Here is a 15,629-nt window from a genome sequence, read left to right as displayed (position 1 = left end):
TTGTTGATCCTGACATCATTCATTGACTATCATTTTTTAAAATTTATATTAGTCTACGACAGCGTGTCAAAACTTGTAAGGAACAACTTAGTCGCGCAAGCTATCTCCATGACTTAAAATGCTAGCAACAGCAAATGAATTGACCACTAGAGACAAATAAATAACTGTTTGTGGAATCACTCATGGAAGTGAGGAAACAATCACCTAGAACCCAGAAGAAAAAAACGACCGATCATGTCAAAAGGGCCTCTTTTTTAAATAAACGCCCTTCTTCAAATAAATGCCCATCATGCTTTGCAGTAAACGTCCTTGCTCAGATCTGAAAAAATACCGTATGCATCTACAAAACCTACGTAACAATGCATATTTATGAGGTGCTTGTTACATGTAAATACACAAAAGATATATCTGTAAGACAATTATTAAGAAAGTTGGGGGGTAGGCTCCAATGAGCATATACTTCTTCCTATTCCTTTTTGGACATGTTACGTTAACACTGTTTTTGTTTTTTTAAAATTCCCTTTTCTTTTTTTTACTTGTAGTACCGTAATTAAAAATGGTGTCATAATGAGATAAAATCTAATGCCTTTTTCGTGTGTTTTCCGTATCTTTAGTGGTCAAGTGGTTAAATGTCGGCCCTGTCCACTCCACGCATCGGTATTGCAGTACCTCCGGGAACGGTGCATTCGCAATGATCGCACCAAAGCTTTAGGGCTAGGACCTTAGCTTGGCCTTTTGGCTGAGAGTAAGTGTCCCGGCTCCTAGGCTTTGTACCGTATTATGAACTGACCGATAACGGATAATGGATAATGAATAACGAAGATAGAACAATAACCCTTAAAAACCCCAAAACCCCCTGCTTTGATGCCAGGTCCTTAGCTTGGCCTTCAGCAAGGCTTTAATGCTAGGACCTTAATTTGGCCTTTGGCTTTGATGCTAGGTCCTTAGCTTGGCCTTTTGATTTTTGCATTCCGGAGATGGAATAAGAGCTTGCTCTGTCCACTCCACGCATCGGCCCGGTATTGCAGTACCTCCGGGAACGGTGCATTCGCAATGATCGCAACAAGGCTTTAGGGCTAGGACCTTAGCTTAGCCTTTTGGCTGAGAGTAAGTGTCCCGGCTCCTAGGCTTTGTAGCGTATAATGAACTGACCGATAACGGATAATGGATAATGAATAACGAAGATAGAACAATAACCCTTAAAAACCCCTTTAAAACCCCACTCACTGCCGCGACCCGAGTTTGATTCCTGTTGCACACAATGATGTCTGATGATTGCTCAATCATTGCACAAATGCGGTAGTATACCATTAAACCTTGTGCATCAAGGTACTCATGTAAATACTGTCTTAATTTCCAATCTTACCGACCACTTTTTGTGGTACATAAGGCGCACTTTCAGATTTCTGGACAATTCGGGGTATATAGGTGCACCCCATGGTATGAAAAATACTGTATTTACTATTTGCCTCGCTTCCTGACCAGGCTTTCACAAAACAAATAACAAAACCCCCTTCGCTATTAAGACTCCCTCTCATCTGACTGCTATGTCCCACTGTGACCGCACTTGAGGCGGTAACGATAATGTTATAACCCAGACCAATTACCATGGCAATCAGACTCACTTAATTGACTTGATTATGAGCTCTCCCTCTGAGATGACCCCCCTGGACTCTCGTGGACGGGAACACAAAGAGACAGAAGGCGTGGACGTCACGGGACATGACTGTCCTCTTTGTGTGACGTGGAAGGGACGAAAGCATCCCTTCGGGGCCATGTAAAGATGTCTTGGGCGGGTGAGAGAAAAAAAAAGGGGTTGTCGGACTCGGGCCTGGAATTCGGAATCACAACCCGGTCTGTGTAATTGACCCGGACACACACAACATCTGAAGTTAATCCAATCACGGAGTGGGAGGAGCGGAATCACGACACTGGCATTCGTGCGCGACACGCAAACATAAGGTCAAGAGCGTCTTGTATTAGCGCAATAATGTCAGGGACAAGTGGTGTGGATAATTGACTTTCAGCACGCTTTAAAAGGCGTGTGCACGTGCACGAACACAGACGGAGATATGAAGGAACGCAGCAGGTCCACTCTGCCAGATGACAAATGAAGACGAAGTGAATCAGCAGCCGGTCTGACATTGACACTAAGGTTTTGATTCATTTTCGAGGGACGGAGGACACAAGGCCACGTCACAGCGCATCACGCAAATTTTGGATTGGTTATTGAATACAGTGGAACCTCGGTTCTCGACCATAATCCGTTCCAGAACCCTGTTTGAAAACCGATTTGTTCGATCACCGAAATCATTTTTCCCATTAAAAATAATGTAAATTGTTTGAATCCGTTCCAACACCCTGAATGTTTACCTTGAACGTTTAACGTAAACATAAAGCTAACCCAGGCTAATCGTACGTTCGCGTTATCGTAATCTTCCGTACGAAAGATTCCCCAAACATGAACGTGTAAAAATAAAAAAATCAGGTCGTTTACAAGTCATTTAGCACCCGGGTCTCCACAACAAGTGGTGAGCGGTTCATTGGAAAGGGGGCTCCGTTCCAACACCCTTAATGTTGGGCTTCGTTCCAACACCCTGAATGTTTAACGTAAACTTAAAGCTAACCCAGGCTAATCGTACGTTCGCGTGATCGTAATCCTATAAATAGGATTTCTTACCTTTGTGGTGGTCAGCAGAAGGCGCTCGCACACCTCCTTCGTATTTGGCTATTATTTCGTTCTTAAATGCAATAGTTGTACGCACTACTTTTCTTTTTTCACCTTTAGCAACTTTGCTGCTTGCACTGACTTTCTTCGGAGGCATAATAAGGGGCTAAAACACCCGTACGCCGCTCAGCATCGCACCCTAGCGTACGCACTCATGCATTACCGGTGTCCGAATTCAGATTTTATGACCGAAGAGCGAAGCAAGAATTTCTCAAAATTTTTGGTCGGACACCGATTTGTCCGAACTGAGAGGCGTTCGAAAATCGAGGTTCCACTGTACTTCGATCGTAAATTCTGGTGCCTAGCAGCTGGCTTAGACCTGGTGCGGACCAGAAAAGAAATCCTCCCTTCTAATATCCATCCATCCATTTTCTGCACCGCTTATCCTCAGTAGGGTCGCAGGGGTGCTGGAACCCATCCCAGCCATCTTAGGGCAGTGGGCAGGGGACACCCTGAACTGGTTGCCGGCCAGTCTCAGGGCACACGGAGACAGACAATTCACTCACTCATTTACACCTCGGGACAATTTGGACCGGCCAATTAACCTAAAATCCATGTTTTTGGAATGTGGGAGGAAACTGGAGTGCCTGGCGGAAACCCACTCAAGCACGGGGAGAACATGCAAACTCCACACAGGAGGTTCAATCTCATGACCTGTGCCTTGCTACCTCCCTCTAATATGTTTCTGTGTAAATATTTAAGAAAACAGCAAGCATACAAATACGCATACAAAACACTGTGGTTACATCTGGAAACATTTCTTCGGGAGAGATTCGTCCATGTTTTAGACAACATTATTCATATAACACGTAACCGTAGCTAAACGGGAGGTTTGACATTAGGTTCCTTTTCAACATTCGCAACGTACAGACACTGCCCTACTTACGAACAATCCAGACGATTGATAATAAGTTGCTTTAGTGCTACATTTTGTATGTTTAAGGTTTATATAAGTATGTTTACGGCTTGTATAAGTAACCTGTATTGTTTTTTTTTTTACTAAAAAATAAACATTGCATAAAAAGATATGCTTTATAAAGATAAATAAAGTGAAGTTTAACTTACTTGAAGAAGATGGGCTTCGAGAGTTAGGCTACTTACTCCTCCATGGTAGAAAGTGGGCGAAAAAAAGGAATCCAACCATTTTCTCAACCTTATCGATCTTTCTTATTCCACTTTCATTTCAAAAGAAACGGCTCGCCTCTTCTTTTCACTTTACAACAACCATATTGAATGGATGCACGAGATATTAAACAATAAAAAAGTCAAAGTTCGCACTAGAGATACAGTACACGTAGTATGTTTACACTCGAAATAGGAAGTAAAAGCCAGATTTCTTCTTCGGGGGTTGATGCTGATTCAGCTCTCACAGTCCCGCACCACAGTAATGTCCTGTACTCGGATAAAGGTGACATAATACAAAATCTAACTTACAGCAATATGCGGATATCTTTCGACATCCCGAAAAAAATGCAGGTATCTACTGTTTTTCGTCAGTCGAATGGTCGTAGTAGGGGAGCGTCTGCACTCACGATATTTTGACCTTTGAACCCAAAAATTAAGTCCTGAATTTATAAATCCAAATTGAACAGCAGTGCGATCTAGCAAAAACAGTCCTTTAATCCACAAGGAACGATGACGAGCGATTACAATTTGGCCATTCACGGGGCAACCACAGATGACAAAAAAACAGTAGTTTGCGCAGTAGTGAATATGTTCTCGTCTCACTAATCACTATCTGGAACTGTCTCTTGATCCAAAAACACATGTACCAGGCAATTTAAAGGAGGGGATGGCGCATTTGAAATTCCCTATTTAATTTCCCTATTTTCAAATTTTTTTCCACTTATTTTTGTGGTATAACATGAAAAAAATAATGTATTTGTGTGGCAGGGGGCAGATGATTCTTCTACTTTCCTATTTGTTTGTGCTAAAACACAAAACTATACAAATATTTAAAGAAATATAATGAATTTGATCATTTTACTTAAAATTCCATTGATAAACATATAAAATATTTACTGAATTTAATAAAAACTAAAATAACTTACTTATTACTTAATATTTATATATGTTTCCTCCTTTATGATCACAATATTTTTTCCAATCTAGTTGAAACAAAATTTGAAAACTTTTTTGTAAAAGTATAGGCCAATGATGCAATATCTGTATAATATGTTTCGTATATTTGAATGCTTTTTTTGTGTTTAAAGGTTTGAAATACTCAAGGCATACTAGTACTTATAACAACAGAGCAATGTTTAACCCTTGGAGGCATACGTGGGGTAGAAAATGACCCCGCACTCAAAATCTTTAGTTAATCTTTTTAATATTGTCATATTCCAGGTATTCCTCATAAAACATGTTTATGACATGATGCCATTAGTATTTTAATTTTTTGGGCCACTGATTATCCACCACCACTGGAAGAATGTGTCTACTGGTAGGTCATGCTTTAATACAGTTAAATAATATTTTTTGAATGTATCCTTAACATACAGTACTGAGAACAGGCTTCTATCTCAAAATTAAAAAAACAAATTGAAGCAAAGGCTTCAGTGCCGGTTTGTACTCCAACAGCGACGAACGGCAAAGCTTCCTGAGAGTTCCTGATTCATTCATGCTAAAAGCGGCCGACACGCTAATAAAGAACACGGAGTCGCTAACATCTGGGGAACGAAAGTAAACGGGCTTTCCAGAACCGAGCACACTGTCGGCTTTTCATAAGGCCGGAGTGATTGAAAGGAACCTTCTAAAAGGACTATTTACTCTCTGGCTTTTCCCCCTCGTGCACAACAGACGCGTAGCAAAACAGATGTTGCGTGAAGACCGTGGTGAATTCATATTGATGGGAAACGCGGCCTACCAAGCCTGGCAGCCACCGTTTCTTTTTTCCTTTTCCATAAACCGTCGGGAACAAGAAGTCAGTCAGCTGACAGGTGCTAACGGCGCCGATGGCGGTGCTGGTAAAAGCGGTAAGAGAGTTTCGGCGCCGTGTCTTTGCTTTTTTTTTTTTTTGACGACTTCCCGCTACCGTCTGTAGCTGGAGAGGATTTGACGGCGGGCCTGCGTCAAAACTGAAATGCTTGTCAAATATGATGAGTCTTGATGGCTGTAAAATACAGACGAGCGCCGCTTTGCAACCACTATCTACAACGGAAAGCTCCGCCCTCTACCCCTGCAGCTGCAGTACGTCTTCGTTTCGCCGCCATCCTTCCATGGCTTGACCTCGTTCCTTGATTATTTTCAGGGAGGAGGAGACTCTTGGTTTCTTTTTAGGTTTCTGAATAGGGGAAGTAACGAAATACGTGCTCACTGGATAGGATAGAATTTACTTTTATTGTCATTCTTTGTAACCATTGCTACAGAACGAAATGTCGGTACACCTGACCGTACAGGTAAACTGTAGCGAGCCGATGCAGCCGCAGCCAAACAGGGCGCAGCCATTTTAGTCATTAGGTGACCAAACCCCCCCAATTCCAACCCTTAATGCCGAGCGCCAAGTAGGGAGGCAATGAGTACCAATGTTGTAAGTCTTAGGTATCAGGTATGAACCAGCGACCTCCCAGTCTCGGAGCAGGCGCCCTACCATCTAGGCTACCGAGCTGGTAATGAAATGATCTGCATTTATATAGCGCTTTTCAAGTCAAGACTTCCTAAAGCGCTTTACAGTGTGCTTCCCATTCCACAATAGCGGCCGTGCAGCCACGTAAGGCGCTAACCTGCTTATTGGGGGTATTAGGGGTTCAGTGTCTTACCCAAGGACAATTTGACATGTAACACGAAGAGCCGGGATTCAAACTGCGATCTCTTGATCCCAAGACGAGCGCTCTACCTACTGAGCCACTGCCGCCCCCATATATACATGTAATACATGTTATACCTGTGACATCCGTGGCGATGGCCTTTGCTCTCCTCTTGGCTCGCGTATATGGATTCCAATTCGGATGCCCCCATGTGGTCCTTATAACTCGCACTAGTTTTTCTCTTTCCTGTGCTGTGCAGCTGCCATACCACACTGTCCGTTAAGGCAGAGTACGCTCTTGATTGTTGCTCTGTAAAAGTTGAGGAGCAGCCGAGGGGCGAGACCAGCCCGTTTAAGTTTCCTGAAGAATAAGATTCTTAGCTGAACTTTCTTTACCAGGCGGCAAGTGTTTGTAGACCAGGAGAGGCCTGATGTAATGTGGAGGACCAGGAATTTGATGTTCTCCACCAGCTCCACCACTTCTCCGTCCAGAATGGGAGTGTGGTCGGTCTTTCGCGATGGGCCTCCTGAAGTCTACGATGACCTTCTAGGTATTCTTAATGTTCAGCCCTAGGTTGTTTGCTGAACACCACAGTGAGGCCTGTTGTACCTCCTCTCTGCCATATCGTTGCCTGAGATGAGACCCACCAATGTAGTGTCATCTGCAAATTTCACAACTGTATCAGTGGGATGAATGGCAACACAGTCGTGAGTGAATAGGGTAAAGAGGGCTGCACTGGGCATACACCCCTGTAGCATGACCATGGTGAGGAGCAGGGGGGTTATGTCGTCTTCCTAATTTTCACCACCTGAGGCCTGTTGGTCCTAGGTATATAGGGTGAAAATTAGAGGGCTCAGCACACATCTTTGGAGCGATCAGGTGCTAAGCGTTAGCATAGAAGAGACGTGGCCGCTAGGTTTCATAATCCAGTGGAAAAATTAGAAAAAGAGCCCCACGTGTGAGTTTCTCCACCAGGACCTTAGAGATTATGGTATTGAATGCAGACATAGCTCCCACGTTTCTCAGAATGGCTCACTGCAGTATAAATAGATAAAAATACTGTATAAATGTTTTGATTACATCCAGGGTTGGGTAGGGTTACTTTAACTGGATTACTTTCAATTACTTTTGCATTATTCCAATACCAAATATGCTAATAAAAGACAAAAGAAACTAAATATGAATAAAATGACTAAATCTTGTGCAGGCTTGGGGAGTAACGGAATACATGGAACGGCAACAATGATGTTGGGAAGCTGTTTGGATTTATTTTCATCTTGTTTCTGTCGCATTTAATGTTAGTTTTGCCGGAGATCAAAGAGATCAAAGCCAGGAGAGAAAGCTTACCACGTGTTGTGAGTCATAATTTTATTCATATTTAGTTTATTTTGTCTTTATTAGCATATTTGGTATTGGAGTAATCCAAAAGTAATTGAAAGTAATCCAGTTAAAGTAACCCTACCCAACCCTGATTACATCATAGGAATTACAGAAACTCGAACTTGCAAGAGAATTTGTAAGTTACGTACATTTGGCAAGCTGTTTTACGTTATTGTGGTAGAGAAGAAGCAAAAAAATGTCAAGCCTACAAGAATCCAGAACACATTGCTTTATAGGAAGAGTTCGCTTAATTTCCACTTTTAGCACCTGAATTTTGATGCCACGATTATTTTTTTTTGTCAAAACAAATCCCGAGCGGAATTCTAAGGTAGCGCTCGAAATCACAGGCGGTGGGACTGATAAGAACACCGGCTATTCATCAGCCCAAATGAAGGCCGTAAAGACGACCCGGGTGTCACCCCGGGACGCCAGACGACCTCTCGGCGCAGACCTGTGACCAACTCGCCCGCAAATAATACAGACTGAGAGTATTTCCTCAGATCTGCACTCTCCGATCGCGGGTATTACCGTTGTCCAGAGGTGATACATTAGCGCTAGCGTCGAGGGGACAATACTCTCCCGTGATGTATTCCGCAGCCGTTGTCACACGGCGCAGACGTTCCTCAAATCCTCTCCGTTTGAAATGTATTCCCCGCCTATGCGCGGTGTATTTTCCTCTTAATCACAGCACCCAGAGGACGGGGACACATTTCCGAGTGCTCCTCGGCCGCATGCTTATGAAAGCCATACATTACTTAAGCGCCGGGTCGTGCCGGCCCGAGTGGAGATGAAACTACTTTCAAGTGTTGCCCACGTGTTTAGAAGACAGCATTAGCATCTCGCCTGTGCTTTGTGGAGCTCGTCCGTCTTAAGCTTATATAAATCCCACCTCGGGGCTAATATGAATCAGATTTATTTGCTCCACTCCTGTTTATTATTGTGTTTTATAGTTTATATTCGATGTTAAACGCCATCAGTTGGACTATAGAGCATGTCCGTCTCATCCTCGCAAAAAAGGGAGGAAAATGCTTTATGGAGCCGCGAGTGCCAATAAACAGCCGGCGCCCATCTTGTCCCTGCGCATTTTTAATGCTTTAAAGGCGATGGACTCTGCCGCCGGGCCCGGGTTCAAGGCCGAGGACTTCTAATGTGGTTTAGTTCCTAAAATAGGGGGGCCAAACTCTTTTTCCACCGAGGCCCACATTGGCGTGATAGCTGTCCGCAAGGGGCATGATTTAAAGCACAGGTGTCAAACAGGCGGCCCGCTGGCCAGATTAGGCCCGGGATTGAATCCGGCCCGCGAGACAACACTCAGAGAAGCGCAAGAGAAAAACAAGCTGCAGGTTGAAATATATCAACTTGATATTGCCAAAGCCAAGTGCCTCTAACAAAGACACTGTACTTGTATTTATTTAACTCTCTCTCTTTCTCTCTCTCTCTCTCTTTCTCTCTTTCTATCATTCTCTCTTTCTCTTTCTCTTTCTCTCTCTCTTCCACCCCTTTTCTCCCACTCTGTCTTTGTCTCTCTCACTCTCTGTGTCTCTTTTTCTCTTCCTTTGTTGCTCTTTGTCTCTTTTTCTCTCTGTGTCTTTTAACCTCTTTTGCTCTAACTTCCTTTTTTTTCCTTTCTCTTTTTCTCTTCCTACCCTTCACGCTTTCTTTTTTCTTTTCTCTCCTTCTGTCTTTCTATTTCTCTTTGGATTTATTTTTTCCTCTCCCTTTCTTTCCCCCCCTCTCACAACCTTTCTTTTTATCTCTTTTGTTTCTCACTCTCCCTCTCTCTCTTTCTTTGTCCCACCCTCTCTCCTTTTCCCTCCCTCTTTCTCTTATTTCTTTATCTCTCTTTTTCTTTCTCTTTAATCTACTAGTCCGGCCCCCGACAGAATGTTTGTTCTATTGTGTGGCCCCGAGTTAAAATGAGTTTGACACCCCTGATTTAAAGGATGAATGTAACTAGAAAGTAATTGAATGGTATTTATCGTATTTCCCAGACTATATGGTGCAACTTAAAAAGTTACAGTTAAAATTAGAGAGATAAAGTTTACAGTTGTATGTTAGGGTTTACTTGTGAGTGAGTGACACGAAAGTAAACGAGCGTCCGCTCCAACACGCCTCGTCTCAAAAATGAACCCTGATATTTCTAATATTTGGCCCACGGGCCATGAGTTTGACACATTGGACCTAAAAAGACTTCTAACACAGGCCCCGAGTGTATCATAGAAGCGGCCATTTTGTCAGCCAAAGGCGTGACTCGCTTTTCCGAGATGAAAAAAAGCGAGCCTTCCGTCAAGGACAGCGGTTTGGATCGATGACGTGTAGCAGCACAGTGGCATAGTGTTCAAAAGGATCCCTCGCGGATCTAAAGGGAAGCAATCAAAGCGAGGCATGAGAGCGCCTTATGTTGGCGAAAGCACGTGTTTGACCTCCAGGTTCACGCGGGGGGCTTCGGCGCCGATGAACTTAGCAGACCCTTCCTTCTATTGTGCTTTAAAATAAGAGCGGCGTTTGTAAAATCCCCCAATATGTTGGCCCGTGATATTCCTTTTTGCTATCAATGGCCGTTCTTTTTCATTTTTTTCAATAATTATTATCGTTCCATGACCATTTTTACGCAAGGGGCGATTTTTGGTTCAGAGCTTTAGTGGGTGCTGAACAGCCGGATCAGGGGTAACTCTAAGGCCCACGGGCCAAATAGAATAGAATAGAATAGAATAGAATATACCTTTATTGTCATTGTTACAAAATGGGTTAACATATTGTGACAATGAAATTGGCCATGACACTCCAGTTTCACACATTCACAGTGAGGTAATAAAGCCAAGAAGATAAAGGAACAGAGAAGATAAGGTTATAAAACAAGGAGGATAAGGTTATAGTTATAATTTACACTATATTTACACAAAGTACAGTTTGGTATCGTAAGGGTTTGTGCAATTATACATTTGGTGCAAAAATAGTCATCATAGTGCAAAAAATAGTCAACATATGCATTTGGTGCAAAAAATAGTCATCATTTAAATTATGTTCCCATTGCGGGAGTCGAACCCGGGCCGCCTGGGTGAAAACCAGGAATCACCCAGGCAGCCCGGGTTCGACTCCCGGTATGGGAATGCGGCCTGACGGGCTTCTTCAAAATGGTCGACCATTTCACATCTACTATTTAGATATTTATTCATTGGTTGGTTTCTGTATTTCTAACGGATCCATATTTTCGAATTATTTATGTATTTAATTATTAAATCATCTAAATATATAGCAATATAAAATAGAAATATATACAAAACTAAGACCCGTTACTCAAAATATCTTCCCCAAATGATCTAGGATCTAGTATTAGTATCATCAAATGTGGCTGCAGGTCTATGCGGAGGTCCGGCTCATCTTTGAGTGGGGTGAGGCTTTGCACTGAAGAACAACAGCGACCAAATGATGGAGGTGCTGTATTTGAGTCAGAAACCAGGTAGAGGTTTCCATGGGCTTCTGCTCTATGGAAACCTCTACCCCAAAAAACTGCCTGGAGAGGAATGGGCACCGCCAAGCTGTACTTGCCTAAGACAGACCACAGGAAGTGGTGCCCCGTGGACCCAGGTTGTTAAGTTATCTATGAACCCTGGATATGTAATAGTAATTATAGTACTAGTAAGAAAAACCTTGTACTTTGTGTCAAGTTTGTCCCCATTATCCCATTCAATTCAAATGGCACAGCATGTAGTCGTTAGCATAATTTATTTGCTTGTAACCATTAGATTGACGTTTTAGCATGTAGCAGTTAGCATGTAAAGCTGGTCGAACTTGGCAGTTAGCATAACTCATTAGCCTGTAGCTGTTAGCATGACTCGTTAGCATTTGTCGTTAATATGTAGCTGTTAGCATAACTTGTTAGCATACAGTCGTTAGCATTACTTTTAAGCATGTACCTGTTAGCATAAATCGTTAGCATATATCTGTTAGTATGACCCCATGGCATGTAGCGGGGGCTTCCTGTTTCACCTGCTCAGCAAGCACCAGATCACTGTTTTTTACTCTCTCCCTTATTCCCACGATCCCTTAATTAAGTGTTGTGTGAAACGTTACACATTTGGGTCCACTGTTGGTGTGAATTCGGGCTGAAAAGGGATGGGCGCACCGGACTATAAGTCACATGAAACAACAGAGCTACTGTGTTTAATCGTGTATAGTACAGTGTTCTCGTTTGCCAGCGTCCCTGCGTCCTAAACGCATCATTTTTGCTGGGTACGCATAGTCTCAAATCAACGTGCGTCCCCGGCACGCAACTTTTTTGACACAAAAATTGTCATTATTACCCGATTACATTTTTTTTAAACAAAGATTTACCGCACTCCAAACTTTTTGGCAGGCAGATCCGGCGGATGTTGTTTTGGTCTCGCGGTTTGAGTTTTCGTCTGCACGCCGATCTCAAGTTGTGTGGTGAAAAGTCCGTCTCCTTTTAGAGAACCGGCTTTTTCGGCTTAACTCATTCAAGAGAGCCGGCTCTCAAACGGCTCACGTGCTTTGATGCATTATATTACGAATTATGATGTTGTATAAAGAAGTTAAGAAAAAAAGGAAGTATAAAAGGAAAGAGTGAAAAAAAGACAGGTTTGTGGTTATCCCTTTAATCTATATTACCAACAATAATTTGATGCTGAAAATGAATTGATAATTTGATGATTAAAACTAAATGAATATATAGATTTTTATTATATGTTTGTCACAGATTTACAATTTCAACCTCGATAACACAAAATTTTGGGCACCCGTAGATCTCTGTTGAGACCCATAGATTTTTGATCACTTTTCAGAGGTAAAATGAACACTGATAGTGTATATTAGTGCAATAATTGATCGGTTGATCAGTGTCACTGATTTAAATTGCAAAACGCATGAAATTGAGACTACAGTAAGAGCTTCTGTGTTAATTTATGTATAACTGTTGGAGTATTTATACACTTACTGCATATAGTAATGCAATGATTAATCAGTCAATAAGTGTCGCTAATTAAAAATGTGAACATTGGTTGAAAAGGAAATCAAACCCAGATTGCAGCAGTTAGGGCGTTGACATTTTTCTAGACCACCACTGGTACAAATGACATATGAAAAGGCATTAGAGCAGGGGTCTTAAATTCATGGCCCGGGGGCCAATTGTAGTCCCCAGGATGATAATTGGAGGCACCCGCCTTCATATGACAGTTAAAGGGACACTGTGTATTATTTTCCCATTAGATTTTGCTGTATTCTGTCATGCCAACAAAAACAAGTGCCTAAAACATAGTGGACAAAAGACAAAATACAGAGACTCAAAGGGACCAAACCGCTTCTTATTACTTTAGAAAAGAAGAAAAAAAGAAAATGAAAAAGGCCCAAAAATGAGAAAAACAGACACAGTAAAACAAAAACAAAAGTAAAAATGAAAATAAATGAAAAAAAAAAATTGAAAAGAAAGAAAATGAAAATATTTTTTTCCCTTGTTTGTGTCTTTCTTTACTTTAATTCGTTTGATTTAATTATTTCCCTTTATCGTTCTTTTTATTCTTTTTCCTTTTTTTATTCCTGTTCCCCTACTTTTATTTTTATTACAGTTTTCCTTTTTGCCTCTTTTTCTTCCCTACTTTCTATTCCTTTAAAAAATAATTTTCCCTTCTTTTTCTCTTTCTTTGAAAAAGGCTAGGTAAAAATTGGAAGAACAGGGTACTTTTTGTACCCATTCAGTCACTGTAGTTTGTATTCTTCCGTGGACTCATGTTTGGTTACACTACACATTACAACAACATCTAGTGGACCAATATAAAACACTGTCCCTTTAAGAAAACCCCGTTCGTCTATACCCTACCCGGATACTCAGCCTCTAACTCTAAGACCCATGCATTTGACCTTATCTCATTACCACACTATGTTTCTGCTCACGGTACCAGAAACACTGATTTGCATAGTGCATTCTAACAGGTTAAACAATAACCTCTAGGTTTAATATGTTTACGTAGGTAAAATATCCTGTATAGTATTCTGTCGAAATACTGTTTTTTGTTTCTGTCTTTTGCAACGTTATTGACAAGCCGGTGAAGAAGTGGATGGACTGTTTTAACCTATAAGAATGCACTTGCAAATTAGTGTTTCTGGCACCGTCAGTAAAAATAGTTTGATCATGAGATCAGGTTTATTGCCTATTTTGCATGATCTCTGTACAGCTGGTAATTGAGTAGTAATGTATCAATGCCCTCACCCCAGTATTGTAATACAGGCCAGCGACTGTTACTCAAATACCAAAGTATACCGTAAAACCTTGTGCAGTAGCACCTACCTATAAATACTGTATGCATTTCTAATCCATCCACCATATTCTGCAGTATATAAGCGTAACCGCGGTGTACCCGTCCCAACAAAGATCCACATTCACGCTGGACTGGATGATGAGGTTTTTATTGTAGTTGCTGCAAATGAATGAGTCACAACCCAACACGTGGTAATCTTCTCTGCTGGCTTTGATCTCGTTGGCAGCTCGTTGGAGACCTCCCAAAACATATCAAAGAGCTTTCTTTTCAGTTTACATAAAATACATTTTAGAATATCAACCATCACAATACATTTTTACATCCATTTTAACAAGATACTTTTAACAAGAGATCGTATAGTGGTTTTTTAACGTTTACAATGAATTCAACATATTTTTATTTAGTCTGAATTTTAAACAACATCATCCTTTTTATATATGTGAGAAAATAGAAATAATAACAATAATGAGTATAAAAACGGGTACAATTTACCTGCAAATGAATGAGTCACAACACAACACAACACGTGGTAAGCTTTTCTGCTGGCTTTGATCTCTATAAGGGGAATTAGCATTTTAGCACAACATGCAACGTCCGGCAAAACTAACATAAAAGGCGGCAGAAACAAAACGAAAAAAAATCCAAACAGCTTGACAACATCAATCACATTACTGTGCATGTTGAGAGATTTGTCAGTTGTGGTTTTAATGTTTAAAATTAACTTTTTGCGGAGCACCAAAAGATTGTGTCTTACCGTTGGCAGCTCGTTGTAGACTGCCAAAAAACCCCACCTTCCTGTCGCAAAGTCTAAAGCCAAACCAAAACTTACCATATACCAGCAGGTGGCACTATCGGACTCATCATTGCAGGACACTTATACAGAAACTATACAACATATTTCAGCAGGAAACCCTTCAGGCAGTGGGCAGGGGACATGTCACAAGCCAGAAACTGAGACAGGACCCAATAGCATTCGTTTTTAATCAGTTTTATTGATAAAGAGAGCAGTGCTTGCTTCCACGATCCGATGATCGTCGGACACGTGTAAGTTATTATTACACCCGTTACATAAGAGTAAGTATTGAAGCACGTTCTCCAATTTCTGGCCAAGTTGGGGCTCTTTGATGTGCCTTAATTGTCCAGGAAATATGGTACACTCCTTTGCCATCAAAGACAATTAAGGCAACTCCATTCTCTGCTATTTAAAAAAAAATAAACCCCAGTGCTAAGAAACATGAACTTTTTAGTATCCCTTCAATCCACTCTCTTCCGTTTTTCGAATCCAAACAAAGGTCTGGCTCGAAGGACCATCGCGAACGTCAAAATGGTAAGACCTAGATTTCACAGACTCTTTGATGGATGTTTTCGCTGGGAGACAGACAGGCGTGTGCCAAGACGATGGCATCAAAAAGCCAAATGATTGACGGCGACTGACAGCCGTCTTCCTTCCTCACCACACGGCAGCTCTCTGCGCTCTCTATCTCTCTCTCTTTCTCTCTTTGG

The 15,629-nt window shown here is 41.7% G+C and overlaps 1 pseudogene; it reads left to right on the top strand.

Moving 5' to 3' along the window:
• The first annotated feature begins 912 nt into the window (after positions 1 to 912).
• On the top strand, positions 913 to 1,053 carry LOC148354268 (U2 spliceosomal RNA; annotated as a pseudogene).
• Positions 1,054 to 15,629: the final 14,576 nt, after the last annotated feature.

This window comes from Urocampus carinirostris, chromosome 13, assembly GCF_059441175.1.
Source record: "Urocampus carinirostris isolate Australia breed hairy pipefish chromosome 13, RoL_Ucar_1.0, whole genome shotgun sequence".
Lineage (NCBI taxonomy): Eukaryota > Metazoa > Chordata > Actinopteri > Syngnathiformes > Syngnathidae > Urocampus > Urocampus carinirostris.
Note: the sequence above shows the minus strand (reverse complement) of the source record. Positions and strands in the feature narration are given on the sequence as shown.